Source organism: Callithrix jacchus, chromosome 11 (assembly GCF_049354715.1).
Source record: "Callithrix jacchus isolate 240 chromosome 11, calJac240_pri, whole genome shotgun sequence".
Lineage (NCBI taxonomy): Eukaryota > Metazoa > Chordata > Mammalia > Primates > Cebidae > Callithrix > Callithrix jacchus.
Window position 1 is genome coordinate 32488504 of NC_133512.1, and position 13575 is coordinate 32502078.

Here is a 13575-nt window from a genome sequence, read left to right on the forward strand (position 1 = left end):
TATCCACTGTAATTCTTGGAAGTGCTTGGCTTTCCTTTCATCTTTTATTTTGTTGCTGGCTGCCTTCTCTTCTCACCTATGATAATGTGAGTCCCCTTCCATATAGGCAAGTAGGGCCCCCGATTGTATTGTGATTTCTGAGATGCTAAGAGGTCCCCAATCCTTCTTCTTGATAGGCTGCCTAATACTTGAACTGTCACCATATTAAGTACTTACTTCTTCAAATCCTTGTGATCAGAAGTAGTGTTTGGTGAATCTCAAGCAAAGATCTCTAGGGATAAGATTCCAGATCAAATACAAAACACCCAGTTCAATTTGAGTTTCAGATAAACTATAAACATTGACTGGATCACTAGAAGAAGAATGATGAGTCAGGTCATTTTACTCAACCAATGTTATCAAAGCTTACTTCCCAAGATGGGAGGCTCTAAAAATTAGGCACCATAAAGCTGGATATACTAGAAATAAAGCTTTGTGTTTTTAAATAAATGAACATATTTAGAATGGATGGTTTTCTTTTCATGTTGATAATGTTTCTGCTTTTCCTTTTGTTCCTCTTGTTTACAGATCCTTTATGCATTGAAATAAGAAAGTAGAACTGTTTCTGGGTCCCAGCTGCAGGAAGAGCTCCTGTTGCTGTAGATTCTGACTTCTGGATCTTGCGGCAGGGGATCGCCAGCAAGCTAAGCTGTCCTGAGGGTGTGCCGGGCCAGGGGCTGAATCGGTGTTGGAGCATCCACAGACTGGTTTGCCTCAAGAAGCATGTTACTAAATATGAAATACCAAATTTGCAGGTGGGTTTACTTTTCCCCCATAGATTAGAATGGATTCAATATTATCTCTTTATTAGCTTCACTTTTAATCACTTGCATAGCAAGTAGGGCAGAAAGGTGGCTTGAAAGTCGATAATTGAGAAATCCAGATAAACTGACTTTGCCCACAACCATCTGTTGTTATTCATGTGAATATCAACTGTCCTCTATGCTGGGGCAAAAAAGAAGATTAAGATTCACTGTTCTCAGATACTTCCATGAGGGAAACCCAGGGTTGAAACTTTTTAGCCTTCTATGGTAAAATTTCCTGGTCTATGGGTGTCCTGAAGCTTTTTTCAGTTTCCTAAACTCCTGTATTTGAGAAGCCATTTTCTCTTCTTTCTTGTCCTTCCTTGACAAAGTAAAATGTATTCTCATGTCTACTCTGTGTCATCCAGGCTTGGTTCCTGTCCTCACAGAGCCTATAGTTCAAATAAAGGAGAGGGAGCATTTTATGAGGGAATTAAAGGTGCAAGCTTCTGAAAGTCAATTAAAAGAGTTGAGAGGGAGGGGTCAGGAGAACAGGGGAGCACCTGAGTACTGGGTAGAAACACAGATCAGTGGGTAGAAACCACCACAGTAGTAACACCAATCAGTGGGTACAAACCAATGACAGCAGGTATATGAGGCATGGAAAACTTGGTGCATTGTAAAGTTTTCAAAATATGAGGTCCTTTCTGCCTGTTAGGGGTTGGGAGTTGTCTCTGTATATCAACCATGGAAGAGCTGTTTTGAGACATTGTTCTTTGGTCTACGTGGGTAGACCCGATGTAGCCATGTTTCCGAGGAAAAGAAAGGACAGCTTTTTTGTTGTTATATTTAATAGCAGATGTAATGCTGTGGAATGATACAGATTTCATGCAGATATTCTTAGATCTTGGTCCCAGGACTCATTCTTCCTTATATGAGCATTGGTAGTTACAGGTTTTACCTTTCCTTTAATTATAAGTCCTTTGAAGGCAAAAACTGTATCCAATTTGTCACTGTCTCCTAACAGTACTTATCAGTGTCTTATGCATCACAGAGAGTTTGTAAATGTTTGGACGAATAAAGGGAAAACAAGAAACTATTTCTTTTGCTTTAATAAAAATATTTTCACTAGTTTCCACTGGCATGTTGTAGATATATTCTAAGAAACAGTCTCCTCAAATTATGGCTTTGATAACGATGAAAAATCAATTTCCTAATGAATTATTTTCTAGAAAGCACCACACACACACACACAACATCAATAAAAAAAGTAATTTGTGAGTTTAAGAACTATAGGATAATAATAGGTGATCCATATGAAGTTATGACAGCTTGTAAGGCCAGGGAGGGCATGAGGAAACAAAACACACAGATCATCTTCAAACCACAGAAGCTCAGACTTCTCTTGGTCTAAAAGTTGATGATCAGTGAAAAGCCTGCTGATAGTTGAGTTTTACTTCCTCTTAATCTGTATAATCCCTTTTCTGGTGAAAGCAGAGATGTCATGGACAATGTAGTATTTCACCAAATCTGAGAGGTCATTGATTGTAAGACAGCACTGTTTTAGGTACCATTAAGAAAGAAAGAAAGAAAAAAAAAACCTTGCCAAGTAAACTCACATTCAGAGACATTCAAATGTTGAAAAATAAATGTTTCAGAATCTGTGAAATACAGACAATTCTCTCTAATGCTTGGCCCAGGGCTCTGCAAACCACAGGTGGTCGATAAGCATTTGTTGAATGAGTGAGTGAATAATGTTGACAAGCAGAAATGCCTGGTTTATAATGCCTAGAGCCCATCTCTGAGAACAGTGGGCTGGATCCCTTCTTGATGTTTTAAGTAATCACTGAGAGAACAGGTGAGCAATTGCTCTTCTGATTGCTGAGAACAAAACAAAACACAAAACTAACAAAAAACAGAGTTGCAGAACCGCATCCTGTTGTCATACCCCTGGAGGAGTTAGGCTTAGCGAACTGTTCATAAGAAACAGTGATTTTTGCATGCCACTGTTCTAGGCACACAGGGACTTTTCTCTGAATAATCAAAGAAGGGATTATTTTGTCTAAGAATGGACAAATGAGTGTGTGAATGTGTGTAGGCTAAGGAAGGCAGGTAGATAGAAATACATAAAAGAGTAAAAAATTCCTTAAATAAAGCTTGCTGGGTTTAACACATGCATCATTCATACATCAAAAAACAGTATACACTTGTGACTCTGTACCTACAGACCTCTGAATTGCAGCTTGCCATGTCTCCTCACAGTGATAAATATGAGCAATATTAATGTCATCTTCTAAGCCCCCAAAAATATAGCTGACTCTGTTCGACAGAGCTGGTCAGACTGCTGCAGATAAATCATATTCAGATCAGAATTCCATGTACACATAATCTTTGGGGCATCTGCAAAGTCTAGGGGCACACAGTGACAGATCTGGATTATTGATATCACTTCATAGCCTGTTCTACTTAAGCTTTCTTTTTTTCTCTTCTGCCAGTAATAAGGATAGAATCTCTGATATTAACTTTATAAATTAGCTTCTAGTTTATCTTTTCAGAGGTGCCACCAGAGAACCAAGAAGCAATTTCAATTAAGAGTAGAATTATAATTTTGGAACATACCTTTTGAAACATCATTTTTTATTTTTTACTTATTTTCCAAAATGGTTGTACAAGACTCTCTTAAGACCATTTCAGGTTTTGGTAGGTGACTGCAGGAGTCTCACTGGGCTTATCTGACTGCATCAAAGTTAGGACTTAAGAATTCATCCACTGCCAGGCTCCTTAACAGGAGGATCTGTACCCGATTCCAGTGGGTATTTCCCTAGGACCTGGCACAGGTGTTTGAGACTAGTATCTGCTCAACTGAAATTTATTAAGTAAATGAATGATGAATAAATGATGCTAAGAAGCACAATCATCTTGGTACCAATGCAGCAATTAAAGACCTTTAGAATATATAAATTTTTCTTCCTAAAATGCATTCTGAGAAGAGTAGATAGGTATTAATGCAAGAAAACAAACTCGAGTCCAAAAAAATTGTTGAGCATAAGTGGATTCAGCAAGGATTCTTAATCTCTTTTTCTTAGATTCTCTTTAAAGAATTTTGCAACTAGGGACCCTGTTACACTTTTAAGTTAGCATCGAAATTTTTAAATCACAAGTTCTAACAGTACAAAGGACGCAATTTCTGGCATGTTTGACAGTTACGAAGGTCACAATTTCTGGTGCATTTCTATTGTTACATTACTCTTTTATCTTTTGATATGGAGTCTTGCTCTGTCACCCAGGCTGGAGTGCAGGGGCGTGATCTCGGCTTACTGCAACCTCCGCCTCCTGGGTTCAAGCAATTCTCCTGCTTCGGTCTCCTGAGTATCTGGGATTATAGGCGTGCACAACCATGCCCAGCTAAATCTCTTGTATTTTTAGCAGAGATGATTTCACTATGTTGACCAGGCTGGTCTTGAACTCCTGGCCTTAAAGATCCTCTGCCCACTTCGGCCTCCCAAAGTGCTGGGATTACAGGCATGAGCCACTGTGCCTGGCCTATATTACTATTATAAATGTATCCGCAGAATCTAAGTATCATAACTATTTGATGCCTATCTCATTATTTTTAAAAAGTATAGAAAGGAGCTCTTGAAACTTTACATTTTTTTATCTCTATAAATGCATTGTTTATATGCTACTTCTCCCTTATGATTTTATGTTACTGAAATGTATTTTCATGCTTAAAAGACTTTTCTTGAACACTTTGCTTTACTTCTCTGCAACAAAAATATGTATCTAATTTGAAATTAATATTTTTGTTCATTGTGCTCATGTTTTATATTAAAAAAATTCTTCCACTGATATTTAACAAATGACAATATATTATAAACTTTGATAAAACTATTAAACATGAAAAGTAAAAGTACTGAATATTTACCTCTTAATGAGAGGGAAGAGGCTCTTTGTTAAAATCAGAATTCAAACAAGGTTCATACATGGCAATTGGTTGGTATGTTTGTTAAGTCTCCTAGCCTTTCTTAGTCTTTAAATATCTTTCCTACACTTTTCTTCTTAATTTATTAAAAATATAAGCTCTCTTTCCCCTGTATTTCCCAGTAAATTATTAGTTAAACCTAGAAGCATGATCAGACTCAGGTTCAACTTCGTGGTAAAATTCTTTTAGGCAATAATGCTTTCTTTGCATACCTTTCTCAACCTTTCAAATTTAAGTCTGTATCTGCTTTTCAATCCAAGCTCCATCCTCCCTTGCCCAATAATCTCTGGCAATGGAAAACTGAGGCAACACAGTAAGGCCAAGGCTATCAAGCACTCAGATCATCCCAGAGTGAACGTCTGTTCATCCCATCAGATAAGAGCCTAACCAGCTGAGTTACTGGCAGTGGGTAGAGGCAACATAGAAAGAGTGGGGAGAAGGCAGCTGTGATGACCAGGTTGGGCTTCCTGACCAATTACAGAAGTGGGAACTGAAGTAGGATACTAGGCTCTACTTCTCTTTGTGTATTTCCCCAAGTCTGAGAAGTACATATGCAGAGGGGACCTTCAGCAGTGTCAGAAGTGGTGGCCATTGACATCCCAGATCTCATAGAAGGACAATACTGTTTGGGGAGTGGAGGGAGGCATATAAAACATACCTAGGGTGGCCATGGGCTTGTCTACTTGAGTCTCCTTTGCAGTTGGAGTTACAGGCATGTCTGTTGCCCTGAAACACAGACACATCTCCTGAAATGAGCATTAAGTCTCTCAGACAGGACTACCCAAACTCTTTAAGAAGAGCAGAGACATTTCCTGTGCTGTAATTGGATAGATATGCCTAATCTCCATGAATTCCATGTCCTGTTGCTTGGTTCTTTCCTCTATATCCCTCTCTCCAAATATTCTTCCTCCTCTTTGGGCCTTTGATGGACATTCCCTTAGTTTTCAAGAGAAAAAAACCTGAAGATTATTATATGAATAAGGCTCGGTTATGTTCTTAGCTGAGAGTCCTTGATCTCATTTCCTTCTCTGAGAGAGAAGGAAAAGGGCTTGTTCTTTCATATAAAGTTTGTAAATCCATTCTCCAAATTGCACAAGAGATTGTATCAATGTGTAGCTAGTGGTACCAAATTAAATGCATGCTTCAAGTATTTGAAGAAAGTGTTTTGTGACAAGAGGAAGATAAAAAGTGGGAAGAAAGAAAGGGTCATAAAGGGAGTGAGAAACAAAAGGAAACGGAAGAAGTTTGTGGTGCAACCAGCAGATGATTACTATTCCTTAGCTCCACTTCCCTACAGATATGGAAATGATCTCTTATTTTTTGACCTCATGGGAAAGACTGTTTTCTGGGGCATCACTAGACTGCTGCTCTGGCTTTTCCAGCAATCTCTTTAGGTTGAGGACAGACATTCAGGAGAGGCAGTTGAGGGTTCTAATTTAAAGCGCTCAACACTAGCTTTCCAACGCTGTCTGCAATTATTCACCCTACTTGACCTCACTGCTTGAAATTTCATGATAGGAAATTACCTTCTGAAGTAATAAGAGTAATATTTCATACTTATTTCATAAGAAATCACCCTTTGGAGTAATATGCATCCTGTTTAATAATGCAAGCACCCTGAGAAAAGTATTGAATTAAAGTCTCATAGCTGTCCATGCCTTTCCTCCTAGTAGAAGGTGAGGACAGGTACCAGAGGAGTGAAGATGTGGAGGGTATAGAGAGGGACAATTTGGAGTATGGGCCACTTCTTCAGAGGCATTGTCAGGATTGGGCACATCGTGGGTTGTATCAGAGCATGAGAGCTCTTGCTGGAGTAATTTTATGAGTGAATGAAATAAAATCAATATGCCAGAAACTCTGCTAGGCATGGGGAACATGAAGACGTATCAGCTCCCTTAAAGAATTCATAATTTGGGAAAGTGAGTATGTAAGATGAATCATGTAACACTGTCTGATAGTGGATGAGCAACTTAGAATAAAGAGAGGAGAGGGAAGATGATCAGGGAAAGCTTCATTCATTTATTCAACAGTATTTGTTGGGTGCCTATTGCTGTCCCAGGACCTATTCAAGGCACTGGGGATACAGCACTGAGAAAAAGGCAGATTAGGTTTTTTTGTTTATTTGTTTGTTCTCTCTCACTGTAGAGAAGGGAGACAGGCAAAATACAACAAGATGTTTGACTTGCGTCTTCTCACTGACATTTCAGCTTGAGAAAAGAGGAAATTCAAACAGGAGGGAGCTTGAGGCAGCAGAGCCAGGTGGAGAGACTAAGAACTTGGTGAAGTTTAGTAATCATTCAAAAGTTTTCACTTCAAGTACGGAACCTAAATCAAACTGGCTTAAGCAAAAAGGAAACGTCTGGCTCATGGAATTTAGTAATCTCGAGAGTAGTTGGCTTTGGGCTCAGCTTGAGGTAGGAGCTAAGAGTATCAAAGAGACCCTGTGTCTCTCTACCTCTCTATCTCAGCTCCAATCTGGCCCATAATGTCCTTATTCTTGAGATGACTGTGGATAACTCCTACCTCATGTCCTTAGCTCTGGGAGCTCTGGTGAAGAAGAGAGAATCTTACTTCTCTCTTGACAGTAAAAGCAAGTCTTTTTCCTGCTCATGGCTCTGAGGGGAGCACATGCCCAGCTCATACATGGAATGGGATGCTCTAATGGGCCAGTCCTGAGTCACATGCCTTCTCCTGGAGCCAAGGGTATCTCTCCAGGAGAAAATCTGTGCTGTACCCAAAGAAGAGTGAATGCATGTGAATAGCCAAAAGTCATCAGCAGAATCACAGCTTCAGTAAACAGTTCCCTGGGTGTCAGGCTGTGTGGCAGAATAGAATATGATGGGTACAGCCAAGGTGAAAAGGCAAATGAGTGCCACCTGAGGAAGAGACCAGTGCATGATTAGAGACTGCTAGCCGAGCACACATACTCCAGCCTCCTCAGTTCTATATTCGATTCTCCTACAGCAAGAGAGTAGAGGCAGTGTGCATGAGATCCAGCTGGCAGTGCATTGCCCCTAGGTCCACCGTTCCACCCTGCAGCAAAAGTGGGTGATGTGGCTACATGCACCCCACTTTGTGGAGAATAGAAGGACCATGCCCTCTTTCCCATGAGGGGCCTGAATTGCAGAAAAGGGGTGGGGGGGCGGATGAGGGGGCATACCTGAGGGCCATCGATGCATGAGCCTGAGCAGTCTAGATGCATTCATTAAGCTTGAAATAGAGGAAGATTCCTGCACAAGGTGACAGGCCCAGCACAGGTTGTGAGGGCCCCTACCTCTTGGTAAGGAAGAGCTCTAGGCCGGCCCAAGGCCCATTCTTATATGGGCAAGCAGGAGTCACAAGACTGCCCATGCTAGACTGCCTTTCCCAATACCAGGCTGCTTTTCTGGGAGTAGAGACTTTATGTTGCAAAATAAGAAATTTGGGCATTATTCTATGGGGAATGGGGCAGTTCAGTGAGGTTGGAGAACAGAGTGGTTAAATTGGTGAGTCTTAAACCAGGCTACCTGGATTTAATCCCAACTCTGCTACTTAGTGCAGTGTGACTTTAGGCAAGTTATTTTCCTTCTCTGTATCCCAGTCGTCTCATCTATGAAACGAAGGTGATAGCAACAAGTCCCAGTGAATGAGTATTTTAGGAGGATTAAATGAGATAATACATGTGAAGTGCTTAGAGTAGTGACTGATCCCTTTAATGTTGCTGTTTTATTGGAGAGAATTTAAGGGCCAATAAAATGATAGACCATAGAACTAGCTGGTGGCAGTTCTGTGACCTTGGTGAATCATCATTGCCTGTTTCTGAGCCTCAGTCTCTTCCTCAACAAAACGTGGAGTTCAAATTAGACATGGTCTGAGATATCCTTGCTCTGATGTTCTTCAGCTGTAGTTGCAATGTGGCAATGAGCTTGTGTTTGAACTTTAAAATGAGCCTTGGTCCCTTGCCCTGCCCTTTCAAAAGAAGGGTACTGACAGCCCAAATGGAACCAAAGCTCTATAAGCAAAAGAGCTTACCTGACTGTCCAGGGTAATCCGGAGAACCCTCATGAAAAGCCATGTTCCAATGCGAGGAGCAAACACCCACTTTTTTCTAAGAAACAGATGAGAGCAAAGCTGTCTGATGGTTTTTGAGTTTACACAAACCAGGTCCCCCCACCTCCCAATTCTTCATTATGTTTTGAACATTTCAAGCCAAATGAATTATTGATATCAGCAATATTTTACATATGTTATGCAAAAGCCATCACCAGAAACACATAAAGACATAAAGAATGCAAATTGAGCATCTGTCTTAGCCCTGGCCAGATGAAGTGGGAGTGGGGGCTGCAATTAGCAAGTTGGGGACCAACAATGGTCATCAGTGTGTAATCGATAGGAGGAATCTTGTTAGACCTGCACGTTTGCAAAGCAGAAATACTGTGCTTAATGAAAGAGAAGGACAAATAAAAATTCTGAGGGACTGTGAGACAAGGTAGGAGGAGAGAGAAACAGAGACGCAGAGAACAGGCCAGAAAGAGGATGCACTCACAAAAGATGGGAGGCAATGGAAGTGCTGCCCTTGAAATCCTTGCCATGGCATCTTGATCAAGCTGTTGATTCTGTTTGAACCTAAATTGCAAAGGACTGTGAATTATACATGGAAAATTGTCTGGGTGCGTCCCTTAGCAGATGGGAAAACTGTGGTGGCAAATGAAATTAGCAGGCTGCCTCGTGGAACGAGCTCCTGTGCCTGTTCAGAGTCTGCATGGGGTACAAATGCTGGGATCATCAGGAACAAAAGAGCCATTAACAAAAACACCATTTTTCTTTTCTCAAGATTTAAGAGACCGATTCCCTTTTTCCAGGAAATTGCCAGCTGGTTTTAATTCTTGGAGACTTGACAAGGAGTAGGCATGAGAGGAGGTGGGGAGACTTCTCTACTTCCTCACTGCCCACCCTGGCCACCCTGAATCTCATGATCATTTCCAGGGAGTTCAGCACTGAGCACAGAGGCAACAGCAGAAAGGAACAGAAAATCAGCTGTTGCAGAAGTGAAGCCTGCTCCTCTCCTTCAGGGGGCAATGCTGGCCAAAATTCTTGGTTTCTGCTGAAATCACAGTGTGAAACTATGCTTCCCTAGAGAGTTCCAATTGAGGAGCAGACGAGGAGCTCAGGGAGCTCCCCAGCAGCCAGCACAGCAAAAATCTAAGGAGAAAGATACTCACCAAACAGCGTGGGGAGGCAGATGGGGAACTCTTAACAATTGCCCTACTCTGATCAGTAGCCTTCTGCTCTGCCAACAAGTGTTTCCACAAAGGCTAGACTTTTTTGGACACAGTTTCACTAGATGTATATCCTAAAGGGAGTTAAAATCCAGCGGACAGAAACTCGGTATCATCATAAGCATTAATATAAACTAGCGTTGTGATCATCAATACGCAAACATAATGAGAGCTAATACTTTAATACTTTTTTAATGCTTACTACGAGCCCAACACTATGTTAAGTACTTTATATGTGTTTTCTTATTTAATTCTCAAGACTTTGAGGTGGATACCTTTATTCGAGCCATATGAAAAGTGATGAAACTGTGGTACAAAGAAGAGAAAGGTCTTTCAAATATCACTGCGGTAGATTGATTGCAAAGTGGTTATAATTCTTCGTTATTCCTGGAATCCACACTCTACAATGTGACTTCACAGCTTTTGACTGTTCTTATGGTTTCCGTTTGGACAAGAGAACCAGGCTTTGCTGACAGTGTCCTAGGTCTGAGCCTAGGTCTCAAGAGACCTCCTACTCTTCTGCTTTTTCTCTTGGAAACTGCTGGGCTGCCAGATGTACAAGCCTGGACTAGCCTGTTGGAGGATGAGAGACCACATGGAGCCAATAAGCCATTCTAGCAGAGACTGTCCTAGACCAAGCAGCCTCCTGAAGACATAGGAGAGAATCCAGGTGAACTCAGTTGAGCCTGGCCCAGATTGGAAGAATCATCAAACTGATTGCTGAACAGTGAGCAATAATAGATAGTTGTTTTAAGCTACCAAAGTTTGGGTGCTTGTTATATAGTAATAAATAACTGCAACAATGGCCCAGGTAATACTATCACTCTAAATTAGGTTTCCTTACCCCAAAGCCCTTTGCTTCTAACCTCTAGTCGCTAGTGAGACACTCTCATGCACTCCACCTTGTTCACCAACACCATCTGCTTTAATTCGGCCTTTTTCTTTCCAGTAGGTTCTAGTAGCATCAATTACTGGTTGCCCATGACATTCATTTGCTAGCAGATCCCCGTGAAACTTGGAGAGAGATTCCTATTCCAACTCTAAGGGAGAATCTTGATTTTAAAAGCCAGCAATTATTGCTGCAATCCCTTCATGGGCCATTAATCAGGGGTGAACATGTGACCCCTTTCTGACTATGAGATAGACCAGCACACCAACTGGGAACATCTGGGAAAGGTTTCCTCTTTCTAAGGACAGAAATACCAGAAAAATACAGCTTTTTAGATTTTGTATACCGCCCACCATCTTGCAACAATAAGGGGCCCTGACTGAGTCTGAAGTTAAGCTGAGAGGGGCAAAGCACAGACATGGGAGAAACATGGAACCCTGTTGAGGTCACCTGGACACAAGTTGAATCAAGCCTGGGATCCACACTACTCTTGTTTTGAATTTTCCCTTCTGGTAAGTCATTTGAATCTTTCTGTTTTTTAACTTGCAGACAAAAGCATCCTAAGGGTTAGAGTTTCCATCATCAATTAAAAGGAACCCAGCCTCTTGCTTGTCCTTTATTTTCTACAAAAACCAAAACCAAAGTGCACACAGAAGCTTATTCCCTGGAGGCACGCCCCCACTTCTGGGAGCCCCATGCTTGAGACGCATCTTGTCGCCTTTTGATTGACTTCAGCAGTAAGCAGCTGCCTTGAGCCTCAGAGCAGGATGGCTGCAGGATGGGAGAAAAGGGAGAGGAGCTTTGAGAAGTGCTGGGACCATAATTGAAGCGTGGTCAGAGATCCAAGGAAGCAAAAATGTTCCACCAGTATGTGTTCTCAGAGGCAGTTTCCCTTTTGGTTGGTCCCAACTTTTTCTCCCCATTCCTGGACTCCCAGGAAGCCTGTGGTATGTGTCTTTATTCAGGGGTGACATTTTAGTATTTAACTACTGTTCTGGCACAGATGTGGACCCATCAAAACAGATGGCTATTGTGGTTCTGGGGAGGGATTTAAAAGATTCAGTTTTTGGGTCATGGGCAAGTGGGTGCATAGCAGGAGGAGAGTGATACTGGAGAAAGGGTCAGGGCAGGAAGGGTAGAAGATGGATCCAGGGGGCAGGTGGATGGATGGATCATGGGCAGGCAGGAGGGCATTTACCAACCAGTCTGGACTTATTTTCCAAAATGTAACACAAATCTTAGCAACTTATTCAGCCACGTTGAAGCATACTAGGCAGGGATCTATTAGAATATATGCCATATTCTCTATCTGCTTGTCTGTTCTGCCAGCCTGTGTACCCAGGTCGGGGGCACTGTGATGCTGACATATTAATGCATCCCTGGCACCTAGCCCTATGTGCAGCACACAAGCCACCCTGGCACAGCTGCATGAATTGAACAGAATTGACAGTATAAACATTGAGACCCATTCACGTTGTCTAGTCCAGATTCCAAAATAGAGGAATCTGACTGGTCACTCCATTTCCCTTTGAAACAATTATTTTTTTGGAGCAGGATTATGGAGAGTTAAGGTGACCTCTGAGGTCCCAATGCTTTCACCCTGAGATATCACAAGATTAAACTGTCTCATTGGGAAAAGCAGATGGTGGAGGGAAGTCGGGGAGAGCAGCCCCCCGCCAGCCTCCATTACCCTCAGTGATCCAACGCTTCTCATTTGACTGAGAAAAGAGCACAAAACCCTGCCCCTCACAGCTCGCCCTGGGGAACTCCTAAAAACAAGCCAGGTGTCCCAGGATGTAGACACTGTGGAGATCTTGAAAGTACCTTTGTGTCCTATTCATCTTCCTTTCTCCGAACATCAAGTAGTGTCTGACCTGGGGCAGGGGCTCTGGGACCAGCTGTTGAGAGCTCAAGTGAGTGAATGAATGAACAAACACATGAATGAATGGGGTACCCTCCCTTACAAATGGTTTTGGTATAGAGAACATGAAATAAACTTTGGAGTCATATTAATTTGGGTTCAAATCCAGGTTTTCTCATTTAATGGCTATTGACTTTGGGCAAACTCTTCAACTTCTGTAAATGTGTTTCTCATATGCATGGTTGTCCTTGTAGCCAGCTCAAGAGGACCCTACAATGGAAGGCGGAGACATAATAAAATTAATGTCAAGGGCTCGCAATGCCTGTACAGTGCTTTGTATAACACCTCTGAATGCTCAATAAATTGTAACTACTTCTCTCTTCTATCTTCATTTTCTTTATTTCATCTTTTGGGTTTTAACATTATTATTAGTAGTAGTATTAAACTCACTACTCAGAGATATTCTTTGCATGTGTTAGAAAAGCCTAGATTGAGTTTCTTCACTTAAATGATGTCCTGATGAGTCATTTTATAAATGGTGTTTTTGAACAGAGTCTTTGTTGTTCATTTATGGCCACTGAACATGCATAAGCTAAGGAAAAAGACACTTGAAATAAGCCTTGTAAAGAGTATCATGTTTAAATGCAATGGGCACCTCCCTTCACTTATCTTCTCCCTCATAATTTTTATTGAGCCCTTACAGTGTGCCAGGCCCAGTGCAAAGCTCTTTATGATCCTATGTTTTTCCTAATCTCTATGACAGCCAGGAAGATCGATACTGAGGCGATCTTGTTTTACTAATG

The 13575-nt window shown here is 41.5% G+C and overlaps 1 long non-coding RNA gene across 1 annotated transcript; it reads left to right on the top strand.

The window, feature by feature from the left end:
- The first annotated feature begins 647 nt into the window (after window positions 1-647).
- On the top strand, window positions 648-13146 carry LOC108592841 (uncharacterized). Its single transcript, XR_001913136.5, has 2 exons — window positions 648-794; window positions 10282-13146. It is a non-coding gene; the product is annotated as an uncharacterized LOC108592841 (long non-coding RNA).
- Window positions 13147-13575: the final 429 nt, after the last annotated feature.